This window comes from Lipophrys pholis, assembly GCF_963383615.2.
Source record: "Lipophrys pholis genome assembly, chromosome: 12".
In the NCBI taxonomy this organism is placed as follows: Eukaryota; Metazoa; Chordata; class Actinopteri; order Blenniiformes; family Blenniidae; genus Lipophrys; species Lipophrys pholis.
This window is the reverse complement of record NC_137641.1, coordinates 1,170,407-1,177,464: the sequence shown is the minus strand read 5'-3', so window position 1 is coordinate 1,177,464 and position 7,058 is coordinate 1,170,407. Positions and strand designations below refer to the sequence as shown.

The window sequence follows — 7,058 nt, the reverse complement described above, 5'->3', positions numbered from 1 at the left end:
AATTGAAAGCGGTCAGATAAATATGATTTAAACCAGTTTAAGGCTAAGTTTTTAATGCCGACGCCATCTTCTAATCTCCTTAAGAGTATATTATGATGGACAGTATCAAATGCAGTACTAAGGTCCAGAAGAAGTAAAGCAGATAGAAGAGCTCTATCTGAGGCCATTAGAAGGTCATTAGTAACTTTTAGCAGAGCAGTCTCTGTACTGTGGTTCATTCTGAAGCTGGACTGAAGGTCCTCTAACAGATTATTCTCCTGCAGATAATCCTGGAGTTGTTTAGCCACTACTTGCTCCAGAACCTTTGACAGGAAAGGAAGGTTGGAGATGGGCCTGTAGTTTGAGAGAAGGCTTGTGTCTAAGTTTGGCTTCTTAATGAGAGGTTTAATAACTGCTAGTTTAAAGGATTGGGGCACATAGCCTATTGATAGAGACTGGTTAATAATTGCCAGTATAGAATTATTGATTAGTGGCAGTGCCTCTTTCAGAATTCTAGTAGGAATTGGGTCCAACAGGCTAGTAGTTGGTTTAGCAGAAGAAATAAGGGAGTTTAGTTGGACTAGTTGTATTTGCTGAAAGCATTCCAGATGACTGTTAGGTTTAACCAGTTCCTCTGTTATGGGGCTAACGGACGGTAGGGTTTGATGGATGTTATCCCTAAGCCTTGTCATTTTATTTTGAAAGAACTTCATGAAGTCCTCACTACATATATTGATAGGAATGGTGGGCTCAACACTATTTTGGTTCTTGGTCAGTTTGGCTACAGTACTGAAAAGAAACCGAGGGTTGTTTTTGTTTTCCTCTATTAAGGATGAGTAGTAATTAGTTCTACTTCTACTCAGAGCTTTCTTATAAGTTTTGAAGCTATCCTTCCAGGCTATATAATCTAGCTCTGTTTTTGTTGAACGCCAGGTTCTTTCTAATCTACGGGAGCGTTGTTTAAGCTGGCGGGTTGATGAGTTAAACCATGGGGAGGACTTTTCCTGTTTTTTCAGTTTCATTTTTTGAGGAGCTATGTCGTCTAGCGTTGTTTTTAGCATATCTGTCAGACTGTTTGTTAGGTGTTCAATGTCTGAGCTAGCAACAGTATACGGGTCAGGAAGATCCACTACTGATTCTATAGCAGAGGGAATTCTTTCCTTGAATTTAGTTACTATGTTATCAGAGAGAGACCTGGTTAACACGGCTTTAACCGGAGGGTTAGAACTATTTAGAACAAAGTCAAAGGTTATTAAGAAGTGATCTGACAGGAAATCATAGTGAGGAGAGATGGTCAGATGCTCTATATTCAAACCATAAGTTAGAATAAGGTCTAGGGTGTGGAGATGTTTCTGGGTAGGCCCGTCTACTACCTGAGAGAAACCTAGAGAGTCAAGTGTAGATCTAAAGCTGCACTGAAACTATCATTTTCTAGGTCAACATGAACATTGAAGTCTCCTACCATGATAACCTTATCTTTAGTCAGGGCTACATCTGACAACAATTCAGAGAATTCAGTTAGAAAAGTTGAAGAAGGTCCAGGAGGACGAGAAATGATTACAGATTCTACAGAATTTACTATTTTATTTGACGGGTGTGGCATGGTCATGCTCAGACTCTCAAAAGAACTAAAGTTGGGTTTTGGGTTAATATTAATTAGTAAGTGAGAGTTCTAGATGGCTGCCTCCACCCTCCTCCACCACCTCCACCAGCTATTTGAGTGTTAGTATGACTTGGAGGGGAGGCTTCATTTAGACTAACATACTCATCTTTACGTAGCAGGTTTCTGTTCATCCAAAGAGATCAATGTTGTGTTCACTTATCAGATCATTGACTAGAAGAGCTTTGGATGATAGCTTTGGATGATGGTTCCTGACAGTAACCAACCCGTTCACAGCAGTGGTCTGGTTCCTGACAGTAACCAACCCGTTCACAGCAGTGGTCTGGTTCCTGACGGTAACCAACCCGTTCACAGCAGTGGTCTGGTTCCTGACAGTAACCAACCCGTTCAAAGTAGAGGTCAAAAATCACTGTCAACAAGAAGTTCAACAGGACTCCACTTCCTATCGGAGAAAAACTGTGATGTTCACATCCTGATGAGCACCGTCAGCACCGTCACTCAGTAATACCCGCCATACCACAAGTCATGTTTTCAGATCTGCTTTTATTTCCTGGAGCAGTTTCTTAAAGGACACAGGGCGGAGAGGCACTTAAGACGTTTATCCTTATTTCATAACACCAATAATTGTTTATACTCTGACACTTAGCTCGTAGTCTGTCAGTCGTACAGTTTTGTTTTATGTTTAAAGACTTTATGTCACTCAGGGTGTTACAGGGCTGATGTAACCCCAGCTGACTGATGCCTCCGTCACACGCTGAAAGATCCCCAGCTCTGAATGATCACCATGTTCCTACTGCTCAGCCAAAGAGCTCCACCGACTAACTCCTCAAACCTTTCCTCCCGTTTCTCCATCTATCTATCCATCCATCCATCCATCCATCCATCCATCCATCCATCCATCCATCCATCCATCCATCTATCTATCTATCTATCTATCTATCTATCTATCTATCTATCTATCTATCTATCTATCTATCTATCTATCTATCCATCCATCCATCCATCCATCCATCCATCCATCCATCCATCCATCCATCCATCCATCCATCCATCCATCCATCTATCCATCCATCTATCCATCTATCTATCCATCTATCTATCGATCTATCTATCTATCTGCTGCTCTGAATTCTGAGGTCAGAGTTTTATTCTGACGAGGCGGAAGTGCCTGCTGCACTGAGTTATGAGGTCAGAGTTTTATTGTGATGAGGCGGAAATACTTGATGCTCTGTTCTCTGCTGCTGTCGGTTTTCTGGGCACTCGTCAGGCTCAGTCTGTACATTGTCCCTTGTCGGTGGGTCGTCTCCACCGCTGGAAGTATGCGAGTCTCCGGTGGAACTTCGTTTCTGTGGCGGGCCGGACTCTGAAGGTAGGACCGTGTCGGCTTCCGTCAGGGTAACTTTAGGCTTCAGCCCCGTTAGCTGCTATTAGCTGCTACTAGCTCCGTTAGCTGCTGCTGTTCCAGGAAGATGTAGTTTGTGTTTTTCTGCAGTCTGGATGAACACACACACACACACACACACACACACACACACACACACACACACACACACACACACACACACACACACACACACACACACACACACACACACACACACACACACACACTTTGACTGGCAGGTGTGTTAGTAGGTTAGCACAGCTAGGAAACGTTAGCAACATGAGCGACCAACCATCAAACAAGCTGCTGGTTCCGATGATGATGATGGTGGTGATTCAGAATCAGGACTGCTTGGCTGACGTATTAAAACACAATAGATGAAGATATGAAGTCTGGACTCTCGCTCCATTGACTCTCTGCAGCTACATGCTAACTCTGCTAGCTGCTACATGCTAACTCTGCTAGCTGCTACATGCTAGCTCTACAAACTGCTACATGCTAACTCTGCTAGCTGCTACATGTGAAAGCATAAAAAATGTGAAAAATAAATCGGCTGTCAAATAAATGATGCATCTTGTGATTTACTTTAACACGTTTCACTGTTTACCTACATGTTGGTTCAAAGCAATGACCGATGGGAAATGAGTTAAAGTGTAACTGTATAAACTGTACGGACCCCTGTCGGAGCGCCCCCCCCCCCATCACCATCCTCTTCATCACCGCTGTCCTGACCTTCCTCAGGAGGGTCAGGGAGGTGCCTGGCCTTGCAGGTATTGTGAAGTACTGCACAGGGGATTATGATTTGGGAGACCTTTCCTGGCGACAGCCTCACTTCCCCGGGCAACACATGGAATCTCCGTTCCAACTGTCCAATACCCCGCTCAACCAACGCTGGGCTTTTCTTATGGGCCCTACGCACAAACAAAACAAAAAATAAAGCAGCTGCACTCAAGAGCTGGAAATTGTAAATAATCGTAGAAGATGGTAAATTGTTGTCGGGAGACTTTTAAAGTAATAAGATAATCCAACTGCTCCTTAATGTCAATGCATTATAGGCTATAATTTAATATAATTTACCTGTTGTGGTCTGGACGAAGGTATGGAGTGAGAAGACAAGGTGTGCAGGGTAACCCCTGTCCCCTAACAGGTGGTGTCCAGCTGGCACGTTGTGTCCTTCAGACAGCGTCCGTGAGTCGTGCATTCAACCGCGCCATTTTGCCACGACGTCCACAATCATACAGTTTGTATTAAAAACAATGTGCGTGTTGATGCTGTGGTAGTGTCTTCTGTTGACATACAGCCTCGTCTTGTGACGGTCCCGTTATGCGGACGTGACTGCCTCGATGATCGGTTGATCGTCATCATCGGTACACTGCTGCATCTTCGCTGTCGCCGGGTATCGCGATGTTGTGATCGCCTTCATCTTGGGTATTAATGCGTTCTAAGATTTTGTTTTAAGAGTGACGTCACGAAGAGCGACTTTTAGCCTGAGGCTGCTTTGTGAATACGGGCACAGGTTCAGTTTCTCTGCAGGATGTTTGCCACCAGACAGGTAATCTCTTTATGTGTTGATGAGTTTTCTGAAACTGGACTGTTCCTCCACACTAATGGGGACCATGTCTTCTGCTATGTGGCGAGTTACCGTGACGTTATCGAAACCGGCAGGAGACGTTGATGTCGTAGTTTCAGACATTCTTCGTTGTCTCGTCAAAGATTTTTAAACCGTAATATAAATTTGCTGTGGCGACGCTACTGCGACGTATTCTGCACAACACTGTTGTTTGTCCAACGTCTTCCTTCTTGAATCCAAACTACCACCATATGATGGATCCCTGCTCTTTCGTTTTGGAATCTTCTGCCATCCTCCGTGTCTGTTCACACATTCCACTCCCCGCTCGCTCTCCACTAAGCGAAGGTGTATGACGTAGCTCTGCTCGTTTTGTCTCCACCAGTGTGACACTGGAATATTAATAATATTGTCATTTTCTATATCAGAGAGAGGAACAAGCCGCAATGCGTTCAGTATGTTCCATATATATATATATATATATATATATATATATATATATATATATCCAGCCCGAGCTTCAACATGTTGTGTTGTTAATGAAAACGTGTGTGTTGACACTGTAAACACCAGACACAGTCCAGTGTCGGGTTCAGGCAGTCCAGTGTCTGAACCTGGTTCAGGTAGGGGGTATTGATACGGACACTGGTTCAGGTGGGGGTGGGGGGGGGGGGGGGGGGGGGTATGCTATCATAAAGAAATTCAGGCGTCTGAGTGTTGATAATTCAGTGAAGGTATGTTAATATATTAGCAGGTAGTTTATGCTTCACAATCAGCCAAGCGAGACGTTCATGCATTTCTGCAACCCGAGTTCTTGTAGAACAACCAAGAACCGGTCTTGCAGCCTTGTTTTGAGACACTTGTAAATTTCTAAGAAGACAGCTCGATGCAGCAGCTCGGCCTGTAGCGACACGTCGACAACGTCGGCTACTCGTTTCTAAAAAAATTGTCGCCGTCAAATCCGGAAGTTGACGCGTTGCCACGCCTACTCGCCACACGCCCGTGAGTGACCAAAACAAACCAGCATGGAGGACAAAACTCCGTCTCCAACCACCTCTCAGGCTCAGCAGCCTGCCCTCCCAAACTCTACATGTCACCAAAACACAGCCCGCCGCCCTACATCAAAGGGGTGGGAATACTTTAAACGCAGCCACAAGGGTCAAGGTATAGTAATTCGCAGTCTTTGCACGATGGAGCTGGCATGTCACACCAGCACAACTTCCATGTGGGAGCATTTGAAGTGGAGGCGTCCCATTGTTACTCCTGACGCCGGATAATAGAAGTAAGTAACGTTACTATCGTCAACGTTTGCTAAATTAATTTCACGTTTGTGTAACGTTAGTAGTGTATTGGGAAATAGAAATACCACCAGTATTGCTGTGTGGCAATAAATGCTATGTCCATGTATTGTCCTGTGCAACTAATGCAGCCAAGGCAATGTCCCAGGGCTGCACATGAGGTGGGCCGCAGTGCTCAGGAATCAATGTGTTTTTATGAGCACTGAAAATATTTTACAGTGCAGATAAATACCTCTAATATGCATTGCTTTTTGGTTTTCCAGGGCAAAGTGAAGAACCTTGCCGTCCTATCTTGGCAAAGAGACGCAAGGCACTCCACAGAAGGCAACCGAGCGGAACAAAAAGATCTTGGAGTAAGTAATAATTAGCTCACTGTTGCTCGCTTTGAGTGTCTTTTAGGAGCAAACGTCTGACAATGAATGTAAAAAAAAATCACCCTAACCCACCACTCATTTAGATAAAAGCAGATGAGAAAATAGGGTCCCAAACTTCCCCTACGTTAACTTGGCTTCTTTTCTTTGTGTTCTTGTTTGATTTGTCAAATAATTAAAGCTGCTTCCACTGTAAGCAACATAAGGCTCTATGAAAGGTGCTATGTTATTTATATAAATTTTCTTTATCTTACAGGTGATGGTCAAAGACATGAGGCCTTTGTCTCTTGTTGAGGGTGACCCATTCATTTAGAAGGTGGAACAGGCCTGCCCAGGCTTCAGATGTCCGTCCAGGTGGTGGTTCACAAACCGGTTGGAAAAGACATATCAAGGTACTCTTGAAGATTTAAAGAACAACTTAAAGAAGAGGTCCTCAAAAATCACACTCGCCACCAGTGCCTGGACAAGCATTGCCACGGAGGCCTACCTCGGAGTGACCTGCCACTACATCAACCACAACTGGGAGATGGACTCATTTGTCCCGAGTACAAAGCCCCCCGATGACCGACACACAGCAGACATCATCGCTCTCTGGATTGAAGAGGTCGCTGAGAAGTTTGATTCCTCTCTCCATAATGATGTCCAGGCAATTGTCCACAACAACGCAGCCAATGTGGTGGAAGCCCTACGGATCCTTGAGCAGAGGCATGGTGTTGCCTCACTTTGGTCTGTTGGTCATACAACACAGCTACGAGTCAACCATGCTCTGAAAGATCCCCGGACCAGCGGGGCACTTGGGGCAGCAAGGGAGCTGGTCAGTTACTTCCACAGGAGCGAT

The 7,058-nt window shown here is 44.7% G+C and overlaps 1 protein-coding gene across 9 annotated transcripts in view; it reads left to right on the top strand.

Annotated features, from left to right (window-relative positions):
* Positions 1-2,778: 2,778 nt before the first annotated feature.
* mapkap1 (MAPK associated protein 1) overlaps positions 2,779-7,058 on the top strand; it is a 36,486-nt gene continuing 32,206 nt past the window's right edge. For 2 of the 9 annotated variants that reach the window (XM_080477130.1, XM_080477129.1), the window contains exon 1: positions 2,800-2,969. The gene's annotated coding sequence lies outside the window, so the exon portion shown is untranslated. Of the gene's footprint in view, positions 2,970-4,288; positions 4,537-7,058 lie in introns of those variants that run through there. The other 7 variants (XM_080477126.1, XM_080477125.1, XM_080477122.1 and 4 more) reach the window with 7 other exon arrangements.